At 46.8% G+C, this 13,152-nt stretch overlaps 1 pseudogene; it reads left to right on the top strand.

The window, feature by feature from the left end:
- The first annotated feature begins 7,806 nt into the window (after positions 1-7,806).
- Positions 7,807-11,372, top strand: LOC136513514 (probable jasmonic acid carboxyl methyltransferase 2; annotated as a pseudogene).
- The last annotated feature ends 1,780 nt before the right edge of the window (positions 11,373-13,152 follow it).

Genomic DNA, 13,152 nt, shown 5'->3' with positions numbered 1-13,152 from the left:
TTATAACTTAAAAACCTGTGAAGTAGTGTTAACATGCAAAAATTACTTACTTAGTTCCGGAGGGTCGAATCACTGGCCGTCTCTGTATGGGTAAGTCTAGGAGGTGCGACGACCCTCACAGCCAAACCGTAGGCACCCCATTTTCCTCTACCAGCAAGTCGGCATCCTCCTCGCGCTCAGCCCGCTCGGCCTCATCCTCCCTCCGTGCCTCCTCCACCGCCTCCGCTATCTCCTCCCTGGTCTCCTCCTCCTCATCCTCCTCCGTGTCTGCTACGAACTCGTCGTCGTCATCCTATGGAGGAGGTGTCGGCTCTCGACACCCTCGTCGTCGCCGTCCTCCTCCTCCACCCTGGGCTCCTCCTCCACCCTGGGCTCCACCTCCACCCTGGGCTCCACCTCCCTGGGCACACCCTCATCGTCGTCGTCCTCCTCCTCCCTGGGCACGCCCTCCACCCTCAGTCTATGCACGCCCTCCTCCTCCACCCTGGCTGGACCCCTCGCCACCAGCCAGTAAGGTCATAACTGACCTAATCTTCCTGATTCCACCGCCCACCATCAATCACCTGCAACAAAAGGAATAAACTATCAGTACGCATATACAAAAGTAAATGTATCATACATGTATAAAAGAGATGCAAAATAAGTAAATGTATCATACATGTATAAAAGAGATGCAAAATAAGTAAATGTATCATACATGTATAAAAGAGATGCAAAATAAGTAAATGTATCATACATGTATAAAATTGCCATAAGTACTACAGATCTTACATGTACTAGAAATAATCATCAAGATCATCGATAGGTGGGCCAAAAATCTCATCATCGCTATTGTCGACGTAATTATGATCGTCTCTCAAAGTCTCATCACTAGCGACACTGCCTGAATGGTGTTGCTCAAGTAATAACAAGTCCTTCGCGTTGTGAACCTCCTCTCCATCATCCCCGTCAACAATGACCGTATCATTGTCTACTTCCATTGCGAGATCTACATCTAAGACAATCTCAAAACTCCCTTCTAATCCTTCTTCTTGAAAGAACTCTCCGTCATATGTGTTTGCATCGATGTTATAATCATCATCGTTTGGGACGGGTACTTTACCATGCGGCGATACCTTGTACACAACATCATACGCCTTAAGACGGTCTTTGGTTTGGCACGGGTATGAGAGATAATAAACTTGCGTGGCCTGTTGGGCCACAATGTACATGTCGTCTCCTAGCAAGATGGATGACTTTAGAACTTCGACTAGCCCAAGCTCAGGGGTCTTTATCACTTCTTTGGGATCAAACCAATGGCATTTGAATATGACAGGATGAAGAGGTACACAACCAGGAAACTTGAGTTTGTATATTTCTTCAATTATTCTATAGTAGTCCAACCCATCTGTGCCTGGCGTGAAAACACCGGTATTTGTGGTTCTTCGATTTGGCCGACTCTGCTCGTGCCGAGTTGTGTGAAAGCGATATCCATTGACATCGTACACAGAGAATGACTTGACCCTAAATTCAAATCCATTGGCAACTTGCCTCAACTCGGCACTCATAGACACGTCAGTTTTGGCCTGCTAGTTCAAGTAGGATGATTCGTTATATATTTGTCGAGTTGAGAGTTAAGTACAAACAACAAATGAAATTGAACAGTACCTCCTCCTTGAACCAACAAATAAAAGTGGGATTTCGTTCTCCCGCGCCATGTCTTAGAAGGGTTTCAACTTCCGCTTCGGTGGGTTCCCTCCGTGATGGATGATGGTAGAGGAGAACAAATTTGTTGTAACGGCCGTTAACAAGAGGGTTGGATGGGTGCATGCGAAATATTGACAAGAAAAGAAACAAGTTTGTGTAAAACTTACACAATGTACGGGCCAACCTCTTCAAGGTTCCACAACACATACAGCTGGATAGAGCGCCACTCTTCTAGGCTCAACATCTTCAAGGTAGGTTCACTTGCACTTCTGAGTTGCCCTCGGAAAAGGCTGAGGGTCGACTGATTGTCGGCAGCATTGTAACAAGGGGGTGGATTATGCACGTTAGGAAGGTTGTCGGCATAGTATCTTGTTGTGAAGTATGACACCTCCTCCACAATGGATGCCTCTACACAGGAAGCTTCAATTTTGCATTTATTTTTGCATTTTGTTCTAAGAACCTTTAGGCATTGCTCAATTGGATAGCACCAACGGGCATGCACAGGGCCCCCCATTTTTGCCTCATATGGTAGGTGCAAGAGCAAATGTTGCATCGGATTGAAGAAGCCGGGGGGAAAGATCTTCTCCAACTTGCAGAGCAACACCGGGGCCATTCTTTCCATTTCTTCAATCTCGGTCTGAGATATCTCCTTAGCACATAGCTTGCGGAAGAACATGCTCAACTCTGCCATCACTTGCTAGATGTGATCAGGGAAATAGCCACGAACCATCACCAGAAGAAGGCGCTCAATCCATATGTGGTAATCATGACTCTTGAGCCCTAGTGATTCGCATGGTCCTTAAGTTCACACCCCTCCTCCAATTCGCTGCATACCCGTCAGGGAACATCAACGATTGGAACCATTGAAGAACTTCTTTCTTTTGGGCCCTCGTTAGGACGAAGTCGGCCTTAGGCTTCTTCCATGACTTCCCTGCGTAAGGGAGGCAACATGTTTAGCTTTGGTCTATCGCACAGCGTTGCTTGATCCAATCTAGCCTTGACATTGTCCTTTGACTTTTCCCAAGTCCATGATTAGTGTGAAGGACCGCCTCGGCTAAATTCTTTTCAGTGTGCATTACATCAATGTTATGTGGGAGAAGGAGGTCCTTAAAGTAAGGAAGCTTCCACAAGCATGACTTGTGTGTCTAGGCATGCTCTTTTCCGTATCCCACGAAGCCCCCCTTTTCATTGTCGACCACAAGACCATCTAACATCTCAAGAACCTAGGGCACCTGTCATCATTTCCGGTGCAGAGTCTTCCACTGTGACACCTTTTCGAAAGTTCTTCTTGTCTCTCCTGAATGGGTGGTCAAGAGGGAGGAATTGTCGATGTTTGTCAAACGAAGAAAACTTGCCCCCCTTCTCCAACCGAAAGAACTCCACAGCTGACTTGCATATCAGGGCATGGCATCTTCGTGTGAACACACCAACCACAAAATAACCCATAAGCCAGGAAGTCATGCATGGAATAATGGTACCAAATATGCATTCTGAAGTTTGTCTTTGTGAATCGGTCGTATGTCACTACCCCTTCGTCCCATGCACGGACCAAATCGTCTATCAAAGGTTCCATGTACACACTCATATTAGCCCCCGGGTGTCCTGGAATTATAAGTGACAAGAAAATATTTTGCCATTGAAAGGCGACTGCCAGGTGGGAGGTTGAGAGGGATGACGAATATGGGCCAACATGTGTATGGTGAAGAACCCATTCCATAAGGATTGAACCCATCAGTTGCCAGTGCAATGCGTACATTACGAGCCTCGTCAGCTTTGTCGGTATGCTTCCGATCGAAGCTTTTCCATGATTCACCATCGGACGGATGTATCATCTTGTCAGTGTATCGGCGTCCAGTTTTGTGCCACGTCATCTATTTTGTGGATTCCTCGCTCATGAAAAGCCGTTGGATCCTCGGTATGAAAGGAAGGTACCTCAGGATCTTTGCGCCGACTTTTGTTTGCGTCTTCCGACCATCACCAGATTCTAACTCAATGTACCTAGATGCCTTACACTTCGGAACAGTACTTATCATCAGCATGTTCTCCCCTGAATAAGATGCATCTGTTCGGACAAGATGTATCTGCTCGTACGACATCTTGAGTGCACGAAGGATTTTATTTGACTCATACGTGTTCTTTGGTAGAACGTGATCATCCGGAAGTAGGGTGCCAACTACTGTCAACAGTTGATCGAAGGATTCTCTACTCCAGCTAAACTGGGACTTCATAGCCATTAGACGTGCAATGGCATCCAGTTTAGAAACATTGGTGCGCCCGTGAAGGGGTTGTTGTGCCGCATCCAACATGGCATAAAACGCCTTTGCAGTTTGCTCTGGCTCCTGCTCTGCACTTCCTTCATCGAAAGCCATGTCATGGTCATTTAACATTTCTGCCACCCCTGGCTTCAGAATCAAACTCCTCGATCCGTTGTCTCACGACCTCTTCTCTCGCACGATGGCGTTCACCATGCATGGTCCACCATGATATAGTTCTCTACAAATCCATTGTTGACAAGATCTTTAGTCATCTCCTCATATGTTTTCATTGCCTTGTTCTTACACTTCCTACAGGGACACCAGGCATGTCGCCATCCAGTTTGCAAATGCCTTCGTCATGAAATCATTGGCCTTCTCAATCCATTCATTTGTGTATTGACCCCTCTTCTGATAGCCCGTGTACATCCACTGACGGTCATCCATCCTAACATATATGACGATATTGCAGGTTTAGAGCAATAGAGTAGTAGTGCTAGAGAAAAACCATACGAGATGATAAAGAGACATTCATGTTCTTGGTCGATTCACATAGAAGATGTTTGCTAGATTGGATGATGAGATTTTACCTAAGGTTGAAAGGCCGCTATGTCACTTGTAGATGGAGGAATACATGGAACCAATTTTTTTGTAGCCACAAACATCACTAGCAAGATTTATCGAAGATTGAGGTAGAGCATCAGCAGGTTTTGTAGCGTGTCTCAACCATATACCCGGGAACCAGCGCGCGCCTAGCAGCACAACCATGTGGCTAGCACATAAAGGGGCGCTAGGTTCTGTCGCAGCACTATAGGTCACATGGCATGACACTACCACAAACAAATCACCGATGACAAGCCCTAGTTGCTAATGAATAGATTGTTCAAAGATTTTGGACAACAGGAGTGATATATTTAGCAAGTGGAATACATGTTGATGAGATAGGTACATACTTGTTGACTAGCATGAGAAACTTGGACTGGATCATGTGGAAAAAAATTAACAAAAGATTGGATAATTTCCATATATTTTGGACAGAAAGGCAACCAATATATAAACATGTATGCTTATGAAAATTATTATCACAACACATATACATATGCAGCAACATGAGGATAACTAACAAAAAGAATGACATGTACTGAAAGCATGATACCATATGCAGATGCAAAAAGAAAAAAAGAGTTGGCTAGAACATAAATTGAATTCTAACACAATATAAATTTTTGGGTTACAGTCCTACAGATGAAACTGTTTACAGCCATCCTAAGTTCTTCATAATCATACCTCTCACAGTTCACACAGAACGAACCGAACATACATAGTGAGAAGTCCAAAACATTATGGCATTGCGAAATTTTTGTTGATATGCAAAATTGTCACTCATACTATTAAAGCCCTAATGTATGTATGGTATTGAAAGTGCAGATTTCTGCTGAAACTGAAATCATATTTGATCACAAACTGAGTGCAAGGTCAGCTGAAACAAGCCCAATCTCTCAGAAGTTACACGATCCATATATAAATCATATCTGTTAGCCATACCCTGACATATTTGGCACTCTCAGCTCTATTTCATTAAAAAGATACAAACCATGGAAGTGTATATAGGACATAAATTAAAATGCCCCACTGAGGAGGAGCAATGCTCACCAGACACGAGTATGCCGGACTTGAGCTGCTTGATGAGGAACACCACTCTCTTCCCCGTGAAGCTCACCAGACAGGAGGAGCAATGTCTGCCGCCTAAAGCATCTGCGGCACCCACCGCTCCCAGCTGGCCCGCTCGTCCGCGGCGGCACCGTCGTCACCGAGCACCTGCTGCTGCCCCGTCAACGGCGTGTAAGCTTCTTGCAGCACCCCGCTGATCTACCCTTCTTTTCCCTGCTAACAAAATGCAAGCATGAAATGAATTTCTGCCCCTCTTTTTTTTTCATTTGTATATGTAACACTTGGTTAAAGTTAATTCAAATACAGACATTAACACGGAGACAACCGAGAATGGAATCATCATATAAAATAAAGGGCAGATCATGAACTGTAAATCGTTTGAAGATCAATTAGCGAGTGGAACTATCCGTAACGGGCTCTACCTCGCGCTCTCATCTCCTCTGCCCATCGCAGGCTTGCGTGCCCCAACCCCAGCCTGCCGCTAGCGTGGATGCTGCCCGGCGCGGCTGCGGCCTCGTGGGCTGCTGGCAATGACAGGAGGTAGAAGATGGAGTCTTGGAACTGAACTGACCTGATGATCGCTAGGGCGGACGGCCTTCTTCTCGGCCTGTGGATGACGCGGGGGCGGCCAGGCGTCCGGCCGACGGCGGGCGGGTGGGCGGGCGACGTCCATGGATGAAGCTGGAGGCGAGGCGTGAGGCGAGTCACGGGACGGCGCGTGAGGCGAGTTGCGGGTGGACAGGCGGCGGCGCGTGAGGCGAGTCGCGGGTGGAGGGCCAGGTGGGAGATGGCAAGGCGAGTCGCGGGTGGACGGCGGCGGCGCGTGAGGCGAGTCGGAGTCTCGGGTGGAGGGCGAGTCGCGGGAGTCTCGGGTGGAGGGCGAGTCGGAGTCTCGGGTGGAGGGCGAGGCGAGTCGGAGTCTCGCTGGCCTGGTACATGTTTACCGAGTGCCCGTAGATCTACGGCACTCGGTAAATAGAAGCACCGCAGCCCAATAACATGTGGGCCTGGTACATGTTTACCGAGTGCCCAGATCTACGGTACTCGGTAAACAGAAGCATGGCAGGCCGTGGCTAACCTTTACCGAGTGTTTGAGGTCACACTCGGTAAAAGTATCCATTATTTCATGCAAAACAAAAAAGAAAAAATGCCAATTTAATCCTAAAATTCACCGAACTTTCACATGAACTATTTCATGTCATCTATTTACTATCTAAAAAATTCCAAGTTCAAATCATAATGTTGAATTTCACTCTTAATAGAAATCCTACTCGTCATTGTGAATGTTTAGCGTCTCTTTGGGAGATGTACCGGTTCGGCAGCGACGAATGTAAAAATACTTCCGAAACGTTATGAAAAATTTTCTATAACATAGATGTATGCTTCAATGTTAATTCTTCCAATCTCGTGATTTATCGAGTTCGATTTTAATTATTACAATTAAATTTACACGATATGTACCTAATTTTCATAAAGAATGAAAATTTTGTGAAATATAGTAAATAAATCGAAATAAACACCATATTTTGGAATGGAGTACTAAATATCATATGTGGATAGAGGAAAAAGAATGAAGGGAAAAACAAGAAATTTGGTTGAATTTTACCGAGTGTTGCGCCAATACACTCGGTAAAAGATAGTGTTTACCGAGTGTTGTGAACTTACACTCGGTAAAACATTTTCGGTCTTTTTTATTTGCTATGAGCGCTTGATGGGCGGAGCTGTTGTTACCGTGATGTTTGCCGAGTGTATGCTCATAACACTCGGTAAACATGTCATGCCGTGACACCGTTTGGCGCACGGTGCTATCCTAGGTGACGTGGCACCTCAATACGAGTGGCTGTTTTTAACGAGTGCGCCCCTTCGGTAAACTTATAGTTTTACCGAGTGTCTGAAGTTACCGAGTGTGCTGACTCGGTAAAGCGGTCGACTACCGGGTGTTTATGTTTTCCGAGTGGTGACACTCGATAAGTACTGTTTTTCGAGTGCCCCGACTTTTGACACTCGGTAATTGTCGGGGCACTCGGTAACTACACAGTCTCCGGTAGTGAAGGCTGGACAACAACGGGACCCGGATGGAAATGGACAGGCCGCTGGCCGGGGCAGTGCTGGATGTTGTGCTGCGAGACCACGGCCACTCATCAAAGAAGATGGGTTGTTGTGGTTGCCTACATAGTATCATCACACACTACACATGCCTTCAATAATCTTCACTTCATTCCTTCTTCACTCCATTCACTAGCTATATATACAGAGCGACATATCTGCATATATAGCAATGCAAGATCGAGATATTTTTCCAACAACAACCGAAGCTAAGAACACAGTAACCCAGTAAATACGTACATGGAGATGCAGGACGCGGCGGTAGTCGTCGCGAGGCAGAGGCCAGAAGCAGCAGCAGTCGTCGTCGCCGTGCGCCGCATGAACAGCAGCGGCGACGGCAAGATGAGCTACGCCGACAACTCCGACTTCCAGCGGATCATCGCCTCCGTCACCAAGAAGGACAGGCAGGAGCTGGCGGCGGCGCTGTACCGCGCCCGTGGCCGCCCGGACTCCATGGCCATCGCCGACCTGGGCTGCGCCACGGGGCCCAACGCGCTGCTCATGGTGTCCGACGCCGTCGAGGCCGTGCTGGCGGAGAACCACCACCCGCCGCCCCAGCTGCACGTCTTCCTCAACGACCTCCCCGCCAACGACTTCAACGCCGTCTTCCGGCTGCTGCCGTCGTCGCCGCTAGCCGCCACCGGCTGCTGCCTCGTGTCGGCATGGCCGGGCTCCTTCTACGGGCGCGTCTTCCCGGAGGCCAGCCTGGACTACGTCGTATCCTCAAGCAGCCTGCACTTCCTGTCCAAGGTACTGACTCGTATATATAGGCTGGCTGAGTGCACTGCACTGTCCATAGAAATACAGATGATGAAATCATTTGAAATGACAAGAAACGACGAACGATCGAGACTGACTTGCTAACCGCGATCATATATGTCTGCATGCACAATTAGCTAACGGTGTCTAACGTACAGGCGCCGACGATGAGCATGGAGCATCCCAACCTTGGCCGCGTCTACGTCTCCGAGTCCGGCCCCGCCGCGGTGCTGGACGCCTACCGCTCCCAGTTCCACGCCGACTTCCTCGCCTTCCTCTCCTGCCGCGCCGCCGAGATGAGGCCCCGCGGCCTGCTCCTCCTCACCTTCGTCGCCAGGAGGACCGCCCGCCCCACCACGCACGACTGCTACCTCTGGGACCTCCTCGCCGACGCCCTCATGGACATGGCCGCCTGCCGGCCTCGTCGACGAGGACCAGGTCCACGCCTTCAACGCGCCCTACTACAGCCCCTGCCCCGACGACCTCGCCAAGGTCATCGCCAAGGAAGGCTCCTTCACCGTCAGGACCATGCAGCTCTTCGACACCACGCGCCGCTGCCTCCTCGTCCAGGCCCAGGCGGACGACGACGAGTTGCCGCGGTGGCTAGCCATGGAGACGGCGAGCACCGTTAGGGCGGTCGTGGAGCCCATGCTGCGGACGCACTTCGGCTGGGACGCCATGGACGGACTCTTCTGCAGGTACAGCCTCCTGCTCGAGGCATACTACAGCAGCAACACCAGAAACAAGGACGACCTCACCAACGTCTTCCTCGTCTTGGAGAAGAAACAGCACTACTAGTGCTAGCTTTTTTCTAGCTCCAATCTCCATCGACGGTCGTCCCCTCTGTTTCTTCTAGAAAAAAAAATTACACGCCTACGTGTTTACCGTCGACCAGTACTAGATTCGATCAATTCCTTCCATCTTACTTGGCCCTTCAATTCGTCGATCTATCTTCTGCTCATAGAGCACCAGCGAGAGCTAGGGACGCATGACCTCGTCGATAGCTCGATAAAAATAACGAAGTTATCGACGGGAGCATGTATCTTTATCTCAATTAAGTTTCTGCATTTATATTTATGTATCTTGATTGTGTGCTTATTTTTCTAGCTTAGTTTGATAGCCTAGTTGATAGGATTGGAACATAGGGTGCATAACTCTTTTGCGGTAGAAAATAACAACACACCTAGCAAAACTTTAGTTGCACATCTATATAGATTATTTATTGCATAGCTTTTGGCTAGGTAAAAATTAAAGACCATAGTTTAGAAGTAGATTTTAAGTTATCTAATTCACACCCCTTTTAAGCGTCATGGTGCCATCATAGAGAAAACCGGCTGCATTGGATTCCCTATCTAACTTCGGAATGCAACATTGGCCTATCAGGGGCTAATCGCCACACATACTTTTATGTACTGCCCTGATGATCACAACCCTAGTTTTACCAACACTACACTAGATTTGCACATCACTGCCAGCCTCATCACTGTAGGATTTATGAGAACCGATAGTGATGTACCTTCACTGCCGGTTATGAGCTTGAAAATGAAAAAAATGATTGGTGCTGGGCTCAAACAGGTAGTGAAGGACCACATCACTACCGGTTTGTGGCTTGAACGGGCAGTGTTTTGGCGGGCACTCATCCCTGCCGGTTTAAGCCAAGAGCCGACAGTGATTGGGCACTATCACTGTCGGTTCTAGCCAAGAACCGACGGTGATAAGCCTACAACACAAAAAGGCTGCAGTCGTCCTCTCCTTCCTCCTCTCTTTCATCCCGAGAACAGAGGCGCGCGTTTGGACTCTTCCCTCCATTGTTGCGGCTGCTCTTCACTATGAAGCTAGTGCTTGAATTTTGAAAAATGGCTTAATCTTTTTACTTTAAGGTTAGTAACAAACATCTATTCCTTTGATTTTGTTGCTTAATTAGCTTCGTTTTGATGGCTACATTGCTTGATTCTCATTCTAGTTCTTTCTCCATTTTAGAGAGCACTTTTCCAATTGGACATTTGTGCAAGGCTCAAATTGTGGTGAATCCATCATCCAAAAGGTTGGTGTCTATGAACACATTTAAAATCCTAGCTAATTATTCCATGGTGGTCAAGATCATTATTGTTAGTATGTGTTGCTATAATTAGTTCTTAGAAGTGGAGTAGAATAGTTGTTCTTCAATATTGTGCAATAATTATTTTTACTACAATTTTCAATTTACAGGGTCGGGGCTACCAATTTCAATTTTTTAATAATTAGTGTACAATAATGTTTTCCAAAAATGGTACTTTCGAGCTACAATTGTTGTTCATGAAGCTCGATTTCTTATTAATTCTTTGTAATTACTGTCTCAGTATTTTTTTGTGTAGAGATGGATCAAGAGTGGATGCATCTGTCCCGAACAGACAAACGGTACATGCATGACGTCAGCCAGTTTATCATCGATGCCAAAGCCCATGCTGAGAATGGGAACCCTATCTTCTACCCATGCAAAGATTACAAGAATCATAGGAACTTTCATCAAATTGAGTCTATACGATCGCACTTGATTACCAGGGGGTTCATGCCAAACTATACGATATGGACTATGCATGGCGAGGTTGGTGTGAATGTTCTGCAGGAAAACGATGATGATGTGGACATGTCTGACGTAGCCATCCATGATGCTGACGAGGAATCCGGTGTCAATACGGAACCTATGGCCACAGTTAATAATGTGTTTAGGAACACGCTAGCTGACGACACCGAGGATAATGATGGCATTTCTCAGCTGCTACGTAATGTAGAGACCAGATGTCTTAGTGAAAGACAACTGAGAAAGCTAGAGAAAATGAGACAAGATGGCAAAACACCATTATATAGGAATTGTCCAATGAGCAAACTAGAAGCCGATATCATGCTGTTAGAGTTCAAATCGACAAATGGATTGAGCGATAAAGGCTTCGATCAGTTGTTAGGTATAATAAGAAAAATGCTCCTAGAAAAAAAAATGAGTTACCAGAAAAGACATACTTGGCCAAGCAAATGATCTGCCCCATCGGCCTCGATGTTGAAAAAATCCACGCGTGTTCCAATGATTGCATATTGTACCGTGGAGAAAAATACAAAGACTTGGACAAGTGCCCCAAGTGTGAAGCTCCACGGTATAAGGAAGGGCCGTCAGATGAGAGTACCAAGATCAGAGGAGGTCCCATAAAGGTCGTTTGGTATTTCCCTACAGCTTCCTAGGTGCATAGGCTATTTGCATGTGCAAAGTCAGCCAAGCTGTTGCGCTAGCATGGCGAAGAGTGTAAGAAAGATATAATGATGAGGCACCCTGCTGATAGGCATGACTGGAGGACTGTCAATACTATGTTCTATAAGGACATCAGTGGAGAGGTAAGACACCTTTGGTTTGCTTTGAGCACAGATGGGAGGAATCCTTTCGACCAGGTTAGAAGCAATCATAGCACCTGGCCAGTGACGCTCTGTATATACAACCTTCCACCTTGGGTCTGTATGAAGCAGTCATACATTCAGATGCCACTACTGATCCATGGGCCAAGACAGCCTAGGAATGACATCGATGTGTTTCTAGAACCAGTGATCGATGAACTAGTGGAGATGTTTGAAAAGGGTGTGCCGGATATTTGGGACGAGTACAAAAAGGAACATGTCATGATCAAGGAAGTACTTATCGCTACAATCACCGACCTGCCAGGTCGAGGTTCGTTGTCCGGAGAGAAGACAAAAGGCTATATTGGATGTGCCGTGTGCTTGGACGACACCGATGCGGTAAATCTGCCAAATAACTCAAAGATAGTTTATATGGAACACCGTAGGTTTCTACCTAAGGATCACCCTTACCATAGGAATAGAAAAGATTTCAATAGTCTTATTGAGAAACGCTTAGCTCCAAAATATCGAGACAGGCATGCAATACTTCGAGAACTCAACAAACTAGAGGTTGTCCTTGGGAAGGGGGACAATACAGTAGCAGCGCCTGATGGGAGCGTTTGAAAGAAAAAATTGGTTTTCTAAAAACTACCTTATTGGCCATTTCTGAGTGTACGCCACTGTCTTGATCCCATGCACATCACTAAAAATGTGTGCGCTAACACTCTTAACACCTTGATGGATACCGGGGGGACATCGAAGGATTGACTAGCCACACGCCTAAACATGCAACACTTGGGAATCAGGAAGGAGCTGCATCCCGTGGAGCTAGAGAATGGCCAGTTCGAACTTCTGGTTGTGTCATGGACATTAAAGAAGGAAGAAAAGCGTGTGCTTATTTCTTTCTTCAAAGAACTCAAAGTCCCGATGGGCTACTGTGCGAACCCGAAGAGGCTAGTGAACATGAGAACTCAAGTTTAACTATGGCCCTATGAAGGCCCATGACTATCATGTCATTATGACTCAGCTGCTCCCTGTTGCCCTGTGTGGTATCCTCCCCCCAAAGGTCCGCGCCCCAATCATAAAGCTTTGCTCGTTCTTCAACGCAGGTCTCAAAAAAGGTCATTAATGTGTCCACGCTAGAGCAGCTGCAGCGAGACATAGCCGAAACTCTTGTTAGGCTTGAGATGCATTTCTCGCCGACTTACTTTGATATCTCATTGCATCTGCTCATTCATCTTGTTGACCAAATTAGAGCCCTTAGCCCAATGTACCTGCATCAGATGTTTCATTTCGAAAGATTGATGAAAGTTTTAAT

This window comes from Miscanthus floridulus, chromosome 16 (genome assembly GCF_019320115.1).
Source record: "Miscanthus floridulus cultivar M001 chromosome 16, ASM1932011v1, whole genome shotgun sequence".
NCBI lineage: Eukaryota > Viridiplantae > Streptophyta > Magnoliopsida > Poales > Poaceae > Miscanthus > Miscanthus floridulus.
The sequence above is the reverse complement of the archived record's forward strand: the minus strand, read 5'-3'. Positions and strand labels throughout refer to the sequence as shown.